Below are 15,926 nucleotides of genomic sequence, written 5' to 3'. Positions count from 1 at the left end.
CCTGGGAGCTCCCAGCGAGCTAACCTGAGCCTCCCATTAACCACCCTAATTGAGCAAGTTGTCTGGATTTTCTGCATTCATTCTTTTTTTTTTTTTTTTTTTCCGTCTTTTCTAGGGCTGCACCCGCGGCATATGGAGGCTCCCAGGCTAGGGGTCTAATGGGAGCTGTAGCTGCCGGCCTACACTGGAGCCACAGTAATGCAGGATCTGAACCTCATCTGTGACCTACACCACAGCTCACAGCAACACCGGATCCTTAACCCACTGAGTGAGGCCAGGGATCGAACCTGCAACCTCATGGTTCCTAGTGGGATTCATTAACCGCTGAGCCATGACGGGAATTCCCATGCATTCATTATTAAAGGAGCACAGACTATGCAGTGTTCTAGGAGGCAGTGGAGACGCAGCAGTGAGTGAACCAGGCCCCTGCCTTCATGCACCTCTCTCTGAGAAGGTAAAGTTAGAACCTGCCTGGATGGGGAGAGTGTAGCCATGTACACTGAAGATGCAGAGTGTTCCAGGCAGAGTGTTCCAGGAGCACAAAGACCTCGCAGTGAAAGGCAGAAGAGAGAAATCGAGGAGGCCTGTGTGGCTGGTGAGGAGGGGAGTGAGTGCAGCTGACAGGTGAGGCCTCTGGCAGCAGACCAACGCATCCTCATGGGCCCCTCTAAGGACAGCGGCCTTTGCTTTGAGGGGAGCCATGGGTGGAGTAGGGAGAGGCTGGTTACCTGCACTTGTTAAGGATCCCCTGGCTGAGGTGTGAGCTGGGATGACTCATGTCCAGCTGTGCCTGGGACTGAGGTTTCTAGGATGCAGTATGACATTCAGTGCTGAGTCACAGGCGAGCCTAGGATGAGCTGTCCCCCTGGGTGTGACTAGCAGCCTGTTGTGGGGGAAGTCTGCTCAGGAACTCAGGTGAGAGGCCATAGTGGGTGGGGTGAGTTGGCTTGGAGGTGGGAAAGCCACCCAGGAGCTCCATAGTCTGCACCAGGGCATATACAGGTACTGCGGGGGGTTCTCCCCTGGCCCCACACTCCAGAGTAGCCTGTTTTCACTGTCTCCATGGCCCCCGGATAGAGGTTGACTTCACAAGAGTGGAATATGCTATAATCACTAAAAAGAAACCCCAGAGCTGAGAGTCACACCATGAAAGCAGACAGGTAAAGCCTAATCTTCAACCACCTTCTCTCCCAAGGCTCGTCTATGTGTCTCCAATGCACAGCCAAGACAAGTCCTTCTTGCCTCCACTGATCCACCTGGTAAACTCCTATTCATCCTTCAAAGCCCAGTCCATCTTTTTTGAAGACATCCTTGCAACACTCACACCTGGCAAACCCATCCCTTTTCTCTGCCCCCTGTAGCCCTGTATACATCTCTAAAATTAAATGCACCCACCCATCTGCTTACCACATACATCAGAGTCTGCATCCTCATGTCTGACCCATCCCTGCCTCTCAGTGCCCAGCATCCCATCCATAACAGGTGTGTGATGGGTAAGTCAGATCTAACCACAGAAACAAGGGAGCCTGGCCACTGGGCCAGGAAAAGCCCTGTTCTGAGACACACCCTCATGTGCTGAGGCTTGGAGAGGAAGCCTGTGCCTGAGAAAATGAAGGTTCCAGAAGGAGGTTGGAGGAGCTAAAGGAGAGAAGCAGGGTCAGAGGAGGAGGAAGCAGCCATCTCAACACCCCCTCCTGACTTCAGGAGCATCTTACAATAGTAGGTGCTCATCACGCTCCTCAGCATGTGCGGAACTCCTGCAGCCAAGGTCAGGCCACCAGGAGTGTGGGCTCCAGTCCACTGGGAGCCTGTCGCTGGCAGTCCTCAGTTATGACTGCATCAGAACCACCTGGTGAGCTTTAAGCAGTTACCATCCATAGGCAATGACACCAGAATCTTGGGGTAGATCCCAGGCACCAATTCTTTTGAGAAGCTCACAGGACTTTGATGGGCATCCATGGGTAAGAAGCACCGCCCTAGAAAGGACACTATTTTCTCTGTGCCCAAGCCCCATTTGGCTCTGGCCCCACTGCATAAGATGGACATGGAACAGTTTCTCAGTCAAGGGTGTGTTTGTCCCCAAGAGACACTTGGCAATGTTTGGAGATATCTCAGTTGTCACAGTGAGGGATGATGGCTGCTGGACAGAGCGGGGATGCTGCCTGACATTCTGAAAGTGTTAATCCAAGAACCCTACTCCTTCTTCCTGTTGAATTCTGCCAAGTCCTCTCCATCCTCCCTCTGGGTCTTGTGGGCTAAACCTAGACTGAGCTGGACCTCCTGGTCCAGACTGGATGGGTGGAGCTTGGGGCCTCTATTGCTGAGAAGAAATAGCTGCCAAGGGTTCCCCCATACTCAAGAATTATCCAGTCCAAAATGCCTATGGTGTGCTGTTGAGAAACACTGACCTGGTGATACAAAGAGTGACCCAGAAGAAACTAGCACTCATTGGCACTCCTTACACACCCATCTCTGGTCTAGGTGATTTTTCTCTGTTGTCTCATTTGATTTCCAAGGGGGAAACAATGAAAGAGGTGCTACGTTACACAATGCAATTTTACAGATGAGGAAAGTGTATCGCAGAAAGGGAGGGTGATCTGCCTGAGATGACACAGCGGTGGTGGTGGAGCTGGATGTCCCAGCTTGTCCCGAGTCCAAGCTCATGCCGCTCGTTGCACAATAGGCTAATAAATGGAGAGACAATTTGTTGGGATGACTCAACTACTGACTTTATTCAGAAAGCCAGCACACTGAGAAGATGGTGGACTAGTGTCCCAAAGAACCATCTTGCTTGAGTTAGAATTTAGGCTTCATTTATACTAAAAAGGGGGAGAGAGTAAAGTCCAACATTTCCTGGTTCTGGTCAGACTCCAGAGGGGATGTGTTTCTTTCTTCCTTCCTGCAGTCAGTCCCAGGATGTTTCCCATGAGCTAAACAAAGACATTTTAATGTAACGTTCGTTACCTGGGAGGCAGGGTTCCCAGAGATGGGCCCTTATGTACAATTTAAGCTTACGGGCAACTTCCCATAAGTGAATGACTTGTAGTAGATTTCCAAGGTTCTTCCCTATTATACCAGCAGCCTTCTTGACTGCTCACTCCCCTCATCACAGAGCAGCCTCCTGCCCTGATGGTGAGGGTCCAGCTCAATGTAGGGTTGCCTAAATTACCTAGGGTGGGGATTTGACATTGCTCAAAAGAGAGCCAGGACCAAGGGCTCTTAGATCAACAGAAGCTGGCCTTGCCCGCTCCCCAATCTCCCCCTTTGTATTCCATCTTGTTCCCTCTCTTCTGTGTCCCCACCCTGGTTAGAATCCCTCCACTCCTGGTTGTGTGGTTTGCAGAAAATCACTTAACCTACACACGCCACAGCCCTCTTGCCTATGAAATGGGGAGTCAGAGTGTCTTGCTCTTAGGTTCTCTGGGTGGCTGTAAGGTATAAAATAAGATTGCACATGAAAAGCAACTAGCAGAGTCCCTGGGCATCGTAGCACATGTCTGTCTCCTTCTCCCCACATCCAATCCATTTTCTGGACTCCACCCCTGTGTTCCCCAGGAAGCCTTCTCTAACCATGTCTGACACTTTCTTCTCCGAAGAAGTAAACTACCAAACCTCCTAACACAAATTCATACATCACTGCAACTACTGTCCAACTCTGTGGGGATATTTTGTTTCTTAGATACATTTTATATCACTGAAGGCAGTAAACTTGGAAGCACAAAATTGTCTGTGATACTTGTTGGATGGATGAATGATTTCATCCAACAGACCCTTGGATTCACCTTAAACCCTACTATGGTCTGTACCTCCACCTTGAATCACTGAGAGAGGCAGGAGGGGCTCACACTCCTAGACGGAGCTGTATAAATCCCAGCTCTAACTCTTGCCAGTCCCAAGGTGGCAAGCTCCTCCCTTGAAATTAGGCGAAATAATTAAAAACTACCTTCCCACCTGATCTTGCTGTTTCCCTTTACAATTCAGAACTGCTTCTGATTCCCATGAGGTTTGTCCACACCCCACCAATTGCTAAAGGCTTATTGTAAAACCGCAATGAGTAATGATTATCCCTTCCCTGCAGAAATGACTCTTGCAATGATTACCACTTTCCCCATCATGGTCTGCCTCTGGAGCCAGGTTCTCCGGGAACAATTTCCGCATACTAACACCTGTAATAATAACAGTATTACCAGTTATATAATGCTTATTCCTCCAGGTGACTTCTGTTCATTATCTCTGCTAATCTTCACAAGGATCCTATGAGATTTGCGCTATTGTTATCCAATTGACAGATGACTAAACCAAGGAGAATTTCCTCTTTTTCCAATCTCAGATTTATCTATCTCTTAAAATGTTTAAAACAGCCCATGGTTTGCCACCTAGCATTTCCTTCTTATAACGTCTTTTAACTACCAGTTTAGTTTCTTTCATAGGTACAGGACTACTCGGGTTTTTCTATTTCTAGTTGAGTCAGTTTTGGGAAGTTACATATTTTTTACAAGTTCTCTATTTCACCTAAATATTCAAACTCACTGGTATAAATTCATAATTCTCGTATTTTTATATCTCAATTATATTTGGTTATGTATACTTTTTAATTCCTAATACTCTTTGTTTAGATTATCTTTCTTTTCTGACTGTGTTAATCTCATTAGCGATTGGTCGATTTCATTAGCCTCCAAAGAATCAAACTGAAAGTTTTCATTACATTATTGCTTTCTCTTTCATTCCTTTCTGCTCTCATCTTTGTCATCTCTTTATCTCTTTTTCTTTGGATTATTTTTGTTACCTTTCCCCCTTAGAGTGTTTGTTTCACTCATTGCTTTTTCTGTCTTTTCTTTTTTTGGAGGGTGTTGTTGTCATTGTTGTTTTGTTTTGTTTTTTAGGGCTGAACCCACAACATATGGAAGTTCCCAGGCTAGGGGTCGAATTGGAGCTGTACCTGCCAGTCTGCACCACAGCCACAGCAACATGGGATCTGAGCCTCATCTGCAACCTTCACCCCAGCTCACGGCAATGCTGGATCCCAGACCCACTGAGCAAGGCCAGGGATCAAACCTGCATCCTCAAGGATACTAGTCAGGTTTGTTTCCACTGCACCACAATGGGAACTCCATTCTTTTTCTTTTCCGATATAATTTAGGGTTGTTTTCCTAAGGGTCCCTTTAGTTTCAGCCCACAAGTTTTTATATGCAGTTTTTAAATTTATGCTTCAGGAGTTCCCGTCATGGCGCAGTGGTTAATGAACTCAACCAGGAACCATGAGGTTCCAGGTTCTATCCCTGGCCTCGCTCAGTGGGTTGAGGATCCGGCGTTGCCATGAGCTGTGGTGTAGGTCGCAGATGTGGCTCAGATCCCGCATTGCTGTGGCCCTGGCATAGGCTGGCAGCTACAGCTCCAATTAGACCCCTAGCCTGGGAACCTCCATATGTCACAGGCACGGCCCTAGAAAAAGACCAAAAAAAAAATTATGCTTCACTTCCAAGAGTTATCTAATTTCTATGATCTCAGATCATTACCCAATCAATTATTTAGAAATGACTTTATTTCTAAAAACATGGCATCTTATTAGTCTTCCTTGTTATTGACTTCTAATTTAATTTCATTATTGCTAGATAATGTGAACTGGATAATAGCTTCTCTGGAATGTAAGTCTTGGTTGATTTGGTCAATTTTAAGGACGCTCTGGTTGTGCTTGAAAAGAATGTGATCCCATCACATTCGTCAGATTCAGTGTTCGATGGACATTCATGATACTAAGTTTGTTAATTGTGTTTTTTGTGTATATACATGTGTTCTGTTTAATCTGTTACTGATAGAGCCTTCATAACATTGGTGAATGTGTCCATTTATTCTTGTTCTATTTTGAAGTACATTATTTGATGTATGCAAATTTAGCGTGCCTACATCTTCCAATGAGTAGAAACTATTTTCATTATGAAAATGATCCTTTCACCCTTTGCAGTTATTTTGGCACTTAATCCATTTCGCCACATAGTTATTTAGCTACGCCAGTGTACCTGTTGTTACTGTTTGCCTGATATACCTCTTAGTATTCTTTTTCTTCTATCTTTTTTTGCTCTTCTTGTCTAGGAATGCCTCACATAAATAGGATGCAGTTGGATTCTTTAAAAATTCAGCAGGACCATCTTTTTCTTTTTACTAGGGAATAGCTGAGTGCTCTAGGTCAGTGATATAAGGGGGTTCACCCAACTTTTCTGTTCACATACTCTGTAAAAAATCAGTGCAAACTATTAGATCTCCCACATGTTTATCATAAGTTTAAGTAATTGCAAAAGATTTGGGGGCACACTATAAATATTGACATTAACAGCAAAATGATTACATAATCCACTTATATATATTTTATGAAGTATAAATCTATAGCAATTCAATAGTTATCATCAATTTTAAAAACACAAAACAAGATTTGCTTTAAACTTCTGAAATTTTACAGTGTCTGTTTTGTCCCCTGAATTTATATTTTCATTTCGCTTCCCCAAGAGAATTTTATCCTAGTGTATTACATTCTCTGTGCTTTAAAATCTTTTGACCTCAGTATCAGACTTCTTTGCAACAAAAGTATGTATATACATTTAAATTTTAAAAAGACCTGAAGGGAGTTCCCATTGTGACTCAGCAGTCATGAACCTGACTAGTTTCCATGAGGACATGGGTTCCATCTGTGGCCCCGCTCAGTGGGTTAAGGATCAGGCACTGCTGTGAGCTGCAACGTATGTCATGGACATGGCTCTGATCTGGTGTGGTGCAGGCCGGCAGCTGCAGGTCCTATTCGACCCCTAGCCTGGGAACTTCCATATGCCACAGGTGCGGCCTTAAAAAATAAAATAAAATAAAGACTTCAAGGATTATATTGTTTTCTTCTAGATAGATATCATTACAACATAAGGAAAACACAAATGATCAGAAGATAAATATGTTAATTTGTGATAATAATTATTAAGTATAAAACACTAAAATTTTATTAGATATATACCTCTTAAGAACATGAGTGGAGTTTTTATTTTTTACATGTAGCTGTAGTTTACTATTACTTATGGGTAGTCTGACAAGTTGCTTCCATTCCAATTTATTATTAGTTTAGCTACGAGTACTGATAAGCATCATTCCCATAAATACATAAATAAGAGTAGAATGAGTATCTGTACAGCATGTCATTAAGTTCTTTGAATGTCTCTGGAGTCACTTGATTAAAAAATCACATACTGATCAATCATCAAAAATTATTTTAAATGATCTACAAGCTGATACATGCGTTAGGTCCTGTTTCAGTATCACTGAAAGCAAATCCTTAGAAACCAGCTACTTACAAAAGGATTTGTGACTAGCCATCATAGTCGATCACATTTCAGCTTCAAAGAATTCCACAAAAGCTAGGGAGGTGGGGCCTTCTCAAGACAATTACCAATAGTATCTAATACTATTAACTAACATTGAATTAATTCTATAATAATTAAAGTAGACCGGTTACTCTCGTAATTCGAGACCATTTTCCAAAAACTTTAGAAAAATAGAAATATTATTCATTTCAATAGACCTTTTCAAAGAAAACGTTGAATAGGGTACTCAGTAATTTAAATTTTGGCAAAATGGAATCCAAACGTTTCCCCTCTAAGTCCCAACAATGTCGAAGAAACTCTGAAACACTAGCTTAGCTCCGTTCTATGCTGCCTTCTCTCAAAGACGTCACAGAGATCTGCTAGAAGTGGGCATTCTCACCTTCTTGACCTTAAAATCATACAAATGGTTTACAGACACACCAAGAGAAGACAGGACTCCCTAAAACCAATGGGCTTGATAAAGCAAAGTGTGGAGTTCCATCGTGGCTCGGTGGAAATGCATCTGACTAGTATCCATGAGGACGCAGGTTGCATCCCTGCCCTTGCTCAGTGGGTTAAGGATCCAGTGTTGCCCTGAGCTATGGTGCAGACGCAGCTCAGATCTGGCATTGCTGTGGCTGTGTCATAGGCCAGTGGCTATAGCTCTGATTTGACCCCTAGCCTGGGAACCTCCAATATGCAGTGGGTGCAGCCCTAAAAATAATAACAATAATAATAATAATAATAATAATAATGCAAAGTGGTGCCAGGCCTACTGCAGGATGCTCTTTCTATCTGGAGGGTGGTGGGTAGCGATCATTGCCAGAGGGTATGGGAGGCCTCCCAGCAGGCAGCAACTTCCTCCCAAGCCCAGGTATCTCTAACACGGGGAAGCAGATGAGGTGTGGAGGCGTGTGTGTGTGTGTGTGTGTGTGTGTGTGTGTGTGTGTGTGTGTGTGTTTGCCACTTGAGTGACGTGAGACATTACCGTCCAAGAGCCTTTGTTTTGTCCTGGGAACAAGACATGCCCTGACCATAGCAGGAGATGAAAGGGACCCGACGGCTAAAGAAAGATTGGTGCCCCAGCACCAGCCCGCTCTGCAACACGCCTGGATTCAAAACATCCCACATGGGCCGGAACACCCGTGTGGGGCGTTCCAACCCAGGGCGCTCATGGGAGAAGCAAGCGCACCTGATAAAAAGCGTGTCCACCACTCTGGTATTTCTCATCACCCCTTGTCTGGGGTCCTGGGAGGTCCTTGCACTCCGCCACCTTGATGCTGGTGAAATGCGCCCGTTCTTGGTCAAGTGCAAGGGGACCAAAGAAATGGGAAGAGAGATGTGGGCGTGTGCCGTTCGGACGCGTTCTGGAAAGGGTACCTGGGCAGTGAGGCCCCTGTCCCCCAGTGGAGCCCCCGCCCAGGTGGACACAGAGCAGCCTCACTGTCGTGTCCACTGGCCGTTTTCCTTCCAGATTTCTCTGGACCAGGTGCTTATATGTTTATCGTGTATCTGACGTTTTAAGGATTTTGCAAGGGGACAATTTCCTGGTGGCCTACACAGCCAACTAGCAGAAACGAAAGTGCTTGGGGGAGTTTCCGTAGTGGCGCAGTGGAAACAAATCTAACTGGGAACCATGAAGTTGCAGGTTCGAACCCTGGCCTTGGTCAGAGGGTTAAGGATCCGGCGTTGCCGTGAGCTGTGGTGTAGGTCGAAGACATGGCTCAGATCCTGCGCTGCTGTGGCTCTGGTATAGGCCAGCAGGTGTGGCCCTAAAAAGACAAAAAAATAAAAAGTGCTTGGGTAGTTTTACAAAAGATTTTGAATCCCTGCCTGGGAAGGAAGGCAGGAAGAGGCAAGGCATGTGCCAGATCGAATCCTCAAGTCACAAACCTGAGGAAGCCTCACCCCATCCCCGACAGGCCCCTGCCATTTACCAGGCACCGGGTTGAGGCGGGAGCCCGCTGGCTCATTTGAGTCCCCTCCTCCCCCCCCCACCCCCACAGTGAGGAAGCTGAGGGTGGAGCCCATGCCCACCCCCCAGGGAGGTCCCAGCTCTCTGCCCTCCCAGTGGGCTGCATCCCCCATCCTGCCTCTGCCTTTTCTCTCTTTTATTCCCGCCTCTTTCTCTTTCTCATGCTTCCCTTTTTCCATTCTCATCTTCTCACCTGCATCTCAGACCTACCTGTATGCTTTACAGCATCTCTAGCAGTTGGGGTCACAAAAGATCCACCCCATGTGTGACAGAGAGGCCACTGTCCCCCACCCCCATTTAGAATACAGGCTTCGCTGCCAGTGAGGGGGTTCCTGGGAGCTGAGGCTCACTCATCAAGGGTTATCTACCCATTCTTGGTCACAGCTTTGGGGTTCCCCTCTACAATTCATTTGGGGCCAAGCTCACGGTCAGGAATGCAACGTCACAGCACATGTCTCTGGTGGAACTGTGTGACCTGACCAGGCTGCAGGAGTGGCTGGAAAAAAACAAAACCCAGGGACTGCCTGGAATGCCTCCTCGGAGCTCCACCCACGTGTGGCTCTGAGAACCTCCCTGAACTAAGTTCCAACCAATGAGCCCTGACAAAGCACAGAAGCATTTGAGGCCAGGAAACATGATTAAAATACATCTTGTTTGAAAAACGGAAGAGTTTAGAGTATTCACAGCTAGGATTCCAGCTAATGTAAACACTGAAAACAAATTACTCACTGGGGGAACAAGAACAGGGATTTTTATGTTATGAAGTGTGGGAGCCAACATTTCTAGATGGATACTTAATGTTGTGGGGGGCGGGGGAGATGGAAAGAGAATTAGTCTGGGAATCAGAAGGTCTAGATGAGCCCCAGGCTATGCTACCAGCTGACTGGACAGCCTAGTTGAAGCCATCGCTGCCTCTGTTTCCCCACCTGCCGCAGGAGTGGGGACGGTCCCTTCCACTCCCTGTCAAGGCAGGATTCTGTGTCACAGAGAATTCCTCTGGTCTCAGCATCTCTTCCCCTCCCATCAATGCTTCTGATGTTTGCATTGCCTGCTGCGCCCTTGGGAATGAGCATAATATTTGGGTACATAGTCTCTTTCCACTCATTCTATAGACAAGCCAAAAAAAAAAAATATATATATATATATATATATCACCACCTCGCATTTCTGCAGGGCTTTTTAAGCCATCAGAAAGTTGCACACGAGCATCACTTCTGCCTGCTTGCTGCAACATTTTTGGCAAATGAAAAGCTCTTTTCAAATATTCTGCACTGCAGATATTTTCAGAGTGATTTTAAGTGGCTGCACAGCAGCAGAAACTTGATAGAGACACTTGCGCATGTGTGGAGGCATTTCCAAGAGATATGGTTTTCTCATCCAAACTAAACTGCAATGTCACGCTTGTCCTCAGGGTCCCAAATCTTCCGTCTCTCCCTTTAATTCATGGCGCATTCCTGCCATATGCTTGCAATGCACTGATCTCACATTTCATTTCCATTTAATCTCAAAAAATGAATGTCTCGGTCATGCCATGGCTGGTATGAAATCAGTTAATGGGCCCCTTACTACAGATGGCCTTGTCCCCTGCCCCCACCACATTCAAGGCGATTCTGCACCGGGAATTCCTGTCATGGCTCAGTGGTAATGAACCCAGCTAGTATCCATGAGGACATGGGTTTGATCCCCAGCCTCAATCAGTGGGTTAAGGATCCGGTGTTGCTATGACCTGTGGTGTAGATCACAGATGCGGCTCGGATCCTGGGTTGCTGTGACTGTGGTGTAGTCAGCAGCTTTAGCTCCAATTCGACCCCCTCGCCTGGGAACTTCTGTACACCATGTGCAGCCCTAAAAAGACCAAAACAAAAAAATCAATTCTGTCCCATGTGTATTAAAGTAATCTACAAAAATTTGTGGAGACAGGAGCCTTGTTTTCGGAGAAAACACCCAAGTTACAAAATTGAGTCTCAAAGCATGAGTCCAGCCTAGCACGGTGTGATGAACTTGGATGGCCAGCAGGTCTGAGGTCAAACTCCCACTCGGACTTCACCAGCTTACAAGATGACCGTGGGAAGACACTGCTGTAGAAACAGGCCGAAAACATGCCATTCTGCCCGCCCCCGCCCCCCGCCCCAAAAGGGCACTTTATGTTGAAGGGACTTTTCCAAGCTAGGTGGTAGCCCAGATGGGTTGGTTTTGAGAAATCACCCCTTTATTTAATGATCTTTCCACCAGGAATGAGACAACAAATCTAGAGGAGCATGATTTTTCCCAGGTCCAGAAAGTTAGGGGAGCCCCTCTGGTTCATTATGATCCTGGTTCATTATCACCCTTGCCTGGTGGTCAGAGTCCCTTTAAAGGAAGAAGAGGAGGAAGAGGAGAAGGGGGCCTTAGGCTCCCCATGGAGCTCGGGCAGGCTCTCCTGCTGCTGATGGAGAAGAGAGGCTCTTCCTGCGGATGGTGGGGCAGGACCTCAGAACTACTTACCACCATGTCGGAAATGCCACCCAGGGCCCCCACTGGCTGTGCCTCATGCCAGGCCACCTCTGAAGTTCATGGACCAGAGCAGGAGCACAAGTGAGGCCCCCAGGATACATGCCTCTCCTGTCTCCATCTCCCAGCTCACCCAGTGGGGGGGTCCTTGGGGGCCTGTGTGTTTTCACCCTGGCAGGTATTTCCAAGTCTGTCCACACACCCTCAGGCCCAGGGATGCCCACACAGCCAACTCTGTGACTGTAGCCCACACTTGGAAGCAGATAAGGGGCACATGGGGGAGGGAATTCCCAGGTCCCCGATACCAGGGGATGGAGGTGGGTGGAGCCTGTGACTCCTCATCCTAGGCAGGGAAGCCCCTGGGGAGGCACCAAGGCAGGAGCACCCCACCCATCTCCTCCACCCCACCCCAGACCTTCCAGGAGAGAACAGAGTCGCATCCCAGGGCCAGAAGGAAGCACCAAGACAACCTCCAGGGCTGATGGAGGAGCAAACTCCTCCCACTCTTTCCAGTGTCCTGCAGCGCCTTCCAGAGGGGAGAGGCCCAGGGACCAAGTGCTGCACGACCATCTCCTCTGTCCTCATCCCACACGCTGCCAGGAGAGCACCCCAGCCAGCAGCCAGGCCAAAGGTCTGTTCTGCATGGCACCATCCATGCAGGCGGGCCGGCCAAGAACAGAGGTGAAACGGCCCTTGGAGCAGCTCCCAGCTCCCAGCTCCCGGGGCTCCTCCTGCCTCACTCCCTGCGCAGCCTGGGGGCCCAGGTGGGGGATGCGCTGCACCACCCATGCCAGAGGCGGGACCCCCAGGGCTCTAGGTCGTGGTCCCTGAGGGAAAAGTGCTGCCCAGGTCATTGCCGTCAGGAGCTCCGGGTCATCGGGGAAGAACAAGGGAAGGCCCTACTCTAAGCACAGAGCATTCAGAGGCCAAGAATCAACGGAACAATAAGGAAAGAGCACTTCCTATTTGAAAAAGACTTTTTTTTTTAAGAGCCGCACTCGCAGCACATGGAGGTTCCCAGGCTAAGGGTCGAATTAGAGCTGTTGCTGCTGGCCTCCGCCAGAGCCACAGCAACGCCAGATCCAAGCCAAGTCTGCAACCTAGACCACAGCTCAGGGCAACGCCGGATCCTTAACCCACCGACCAAGGCCAAGGGTCGAACCCGAAACCTCATGGTTACTAGTCGGATTTGTGTCCGCTGCACCATGATGGGAACTCCTTGAACAAGACTTTTAACTGCAAAGATTTTTCCTGTCTTCCTCTTGCCCATCCTCCCCACATCCCACCTTCTCTCCCCCCCCACACACACACACTATCACCCACCCACCCACACACACACACACACATACACACACACACTCACACCGTCTCCATAGGGAGCCACATAAAATCCAGAACAACGTCTTCCTTGGAAAAAAGAGTCTGTGGAAATTCTTGTAAAGAACAGCCAGTGAGTTCATTCGGCTTCTTTATAAATATAGCAGATTTGACCTGCGTGTCATGTTCGGAGATGTTGTCTTTGAAAGCGTAATTACTTCAGAAAGTAATCTGGCTACCACCAAGGAGGGTGTTGGTCTGGGAGCCCAGAGGGTGACATCCTAGTTCGGGGGATCAGGGACTCTCCCTATTTATTTATTTATTTATTTATTTATTTATTTATTTATTTATTTTTATCTTTTGTCTTTTTGCCATTTTTAGGGCTGCTCCCTCAGCATGTGGAGGCTCCAAGGCTAGGGGTCTAATTGGAGCTGTTAGCCGCCGGCCTACACCAGAGCCACAGCAACACGGGATCCAAGCCATGTTTGCAGCCTACACCACAGCTCATGGCAACACCGGATCCTTAACCCACTGAGCAAGGCCAGGGATTGAACCTGCAGCCTCATGGTTCATAATCGGATTCGTTAACCACTGAGCCACAATGGGAACTGCTTCTTTTGTCTTTTTAGGGCCGCACCTGTGGCATGTGGAGGTTCCCAGGCTAGCGGTCAAATCGGAGCTGTGGCTGCCGGCCTACGCCACAGCCAAAGCCACAGCAACTCGGGATCAGAGCCATGTCTGCGACCACAACACCGCTCACGGCAACGCTGGATCTTTAACCCACTGAGCAAGGCCAGGGATCAAACCCACATCCTCATGGATACTGGTTGGGTTCATTAACTACTGAGCCACGATGGGAACTCCAGTGGGTGGGGGGCCTCTTTATTGCCAGTGACACACAAACACACACACACACCCTCGTCTACAAAAGAAGTCCCCCTCGCATACACACACTAAGTCACACACACACACACACACACACTCTCAGACATAGTCTCAGACACAGACACACACGAGCTGGAGTACAAGCAGGACCAGCTAAGATACACTCTGACCCACAAGCTCCAACAATGTCACAGGACCTTCAATTCTCCCCACCTTTTGGCTCTGCTTCCTCCGTGTTGCCTCTGCTCGGCCAGCCTCTCCCACCTTTCAGGTTCAAGTTCAGTGGGAAAGCACTAAGTTCCTTTCTTGTGGCTCCTGTAAGTTCTGAGAATCACTGTGATTGACTTGGGTCCCATGTGGCCTTGGGGACAACCACGCAGGCTGGCATCAGCCTGGACACGGAGTCCTGCCTGGAGCCCCAGGGAGAGAGCTGGATCCCCAAACACAGCCAGGCACCACATGGAGAGGGTCAGGAGGTGATGCCAGGGGGCAAACCATAAATGCCCAAGACACCTAGGCTCCTCCAGGGATGCACCCTGTGCTCCGGGCATGTCATTCAACCTTATGCATTTGCTTATCAGTAGAACAGGAGTGGCGATGGCTACCCCCCTGCCACTCAGGATGCTGGAGAAGATCCAAGGAGGCAAATGAGGTGGGTGGGTGCAGACAGACCCTGACCGGGAGCCAGAGAGGCCACGTGACCTGCCCAGGACACAGGCAGAGCTTTGACACCTGCCGACCGTGCCCTTTCTCCTGCACCTGCTGCCTTCAGGGAGGCGCAATAGGTATCTGGGATTGTCACCAAGGGAAAGCAAGCTGGGAGAAGTTATTAGGAAAGGCGGGGAGCCCAGCTTGAGCTGACAGCGGCTTCCGTCTGCCCAGTGCTGAGAGCAGTGCTGCACAGGCTCACACTCCACACCCCCAGGCCTATGGACCCAGCAGCACTGAGGGATGTCCGCTGTGACCCCAGGAATGGATGGATGAATGAAAAAATTGAAGAGATAGTCAGCCAACTGGGAAACCAGGCGCTGTGCTGGACGCTTTTACATCCATGATCCCCGGGGCTCATAAAAATCCCACAAGGCAAAACATCAGGTTCTGAATGGTGGCGAAAGTTGCCCAAAGACAACCAGCCTTCCTACCTGGGCATCTCTTGCACCTGGATCCAGACCCTTTTGGGGTCCCCATGTCTGAGCTATTTTGTCGTCACATGCTCTGTGATGAAATGGGGTGACTTCACACTTTGAGGACTTGCCTTTGTAGTATGGAATCACTTCCCCTGGTTTTTCTAGAAATTGCTAAAGCCAAGACTTTCTGTCCCTAACTTTCTGTGGGAAATATTTCAGTCTCTAAAACAGGTCATATATTTTTACCTTGGGTAGCCTGTTACAAATGAAAACTATAGGAGTTCCTGTTGTGTTCAGAATGTGAAGAACCCAACTAGTGTTCATGAGGATGCGGATTTGATCCCTGGTCTAGATCAGTGGGTTAAGGATCCCGTGTTGCCATGAGCTGCAGAATAGGTCTCAATGCAGCTGGGATCCAGTGTTGCTATAGCCAAGGCGTATGCCAGGGGTGAGATTCATAGGCTGGGGCATGATTTGACCCCTAGCCTGGGAACTTCCATATGCTGCAGGTGCGGCCCTAAAAAGAGAAAAAAAAAATGAAAACTGTTACATAAGAAAGGTAAGAAAATGAGAGGAATAGTTTTGCTCAGAATACCATATTAGAACTACACCAGAACTAGAGATAGAATAGGGGAGAAACTGTGGAAGATGAGAGAGGAAGTCCCAAATCCCAGATGTATTCGCTTCCTGCCACAGCAGAGGATCATAGACTGGGAGGCTTAAACAGCAGAAATCTAGTCTCACAATCTGGAGCCAAAAGTCCAAGATCAAGATATCGATGGAGCTGTGTTCCTT

The 15,926-nt window shown here is 48.0% G+C and overlaps 1 protein-coding gene across 1 annotated transcript in view; it reads left to right on the top strand.

Annotated features, from left to right (window-relative positions):
* The window catches only part of KCNJ6 (potassium inwardly rectifying channel subfamily J member 6), a 276,664-nt gene that overhangs the window by 231,487 nt on the left and 29,251 nt on the right, over positions 1-15,926 (top strand). The gene's annotated exons all lie outside the window — the stretch shown is intronic.

Source organism: Phacochoerus africanus, chromosome 1, assembly GCF_016906955.1.
Source record: "Phacochoerus africanus isolate WHEZ1 chromosome 1, ROS_Pafr_v1, whole genome shotgun sequence".
Lineage (NCBI taxonomy): Eukaryota > Metazoa > Chordata > Mammalia > Artiodactyla > Suidae > Phacochoerus > Phacochoerus africanus.
This window is presented reverse-complemented; position numbering and strand designations above follow the sequence as displayed.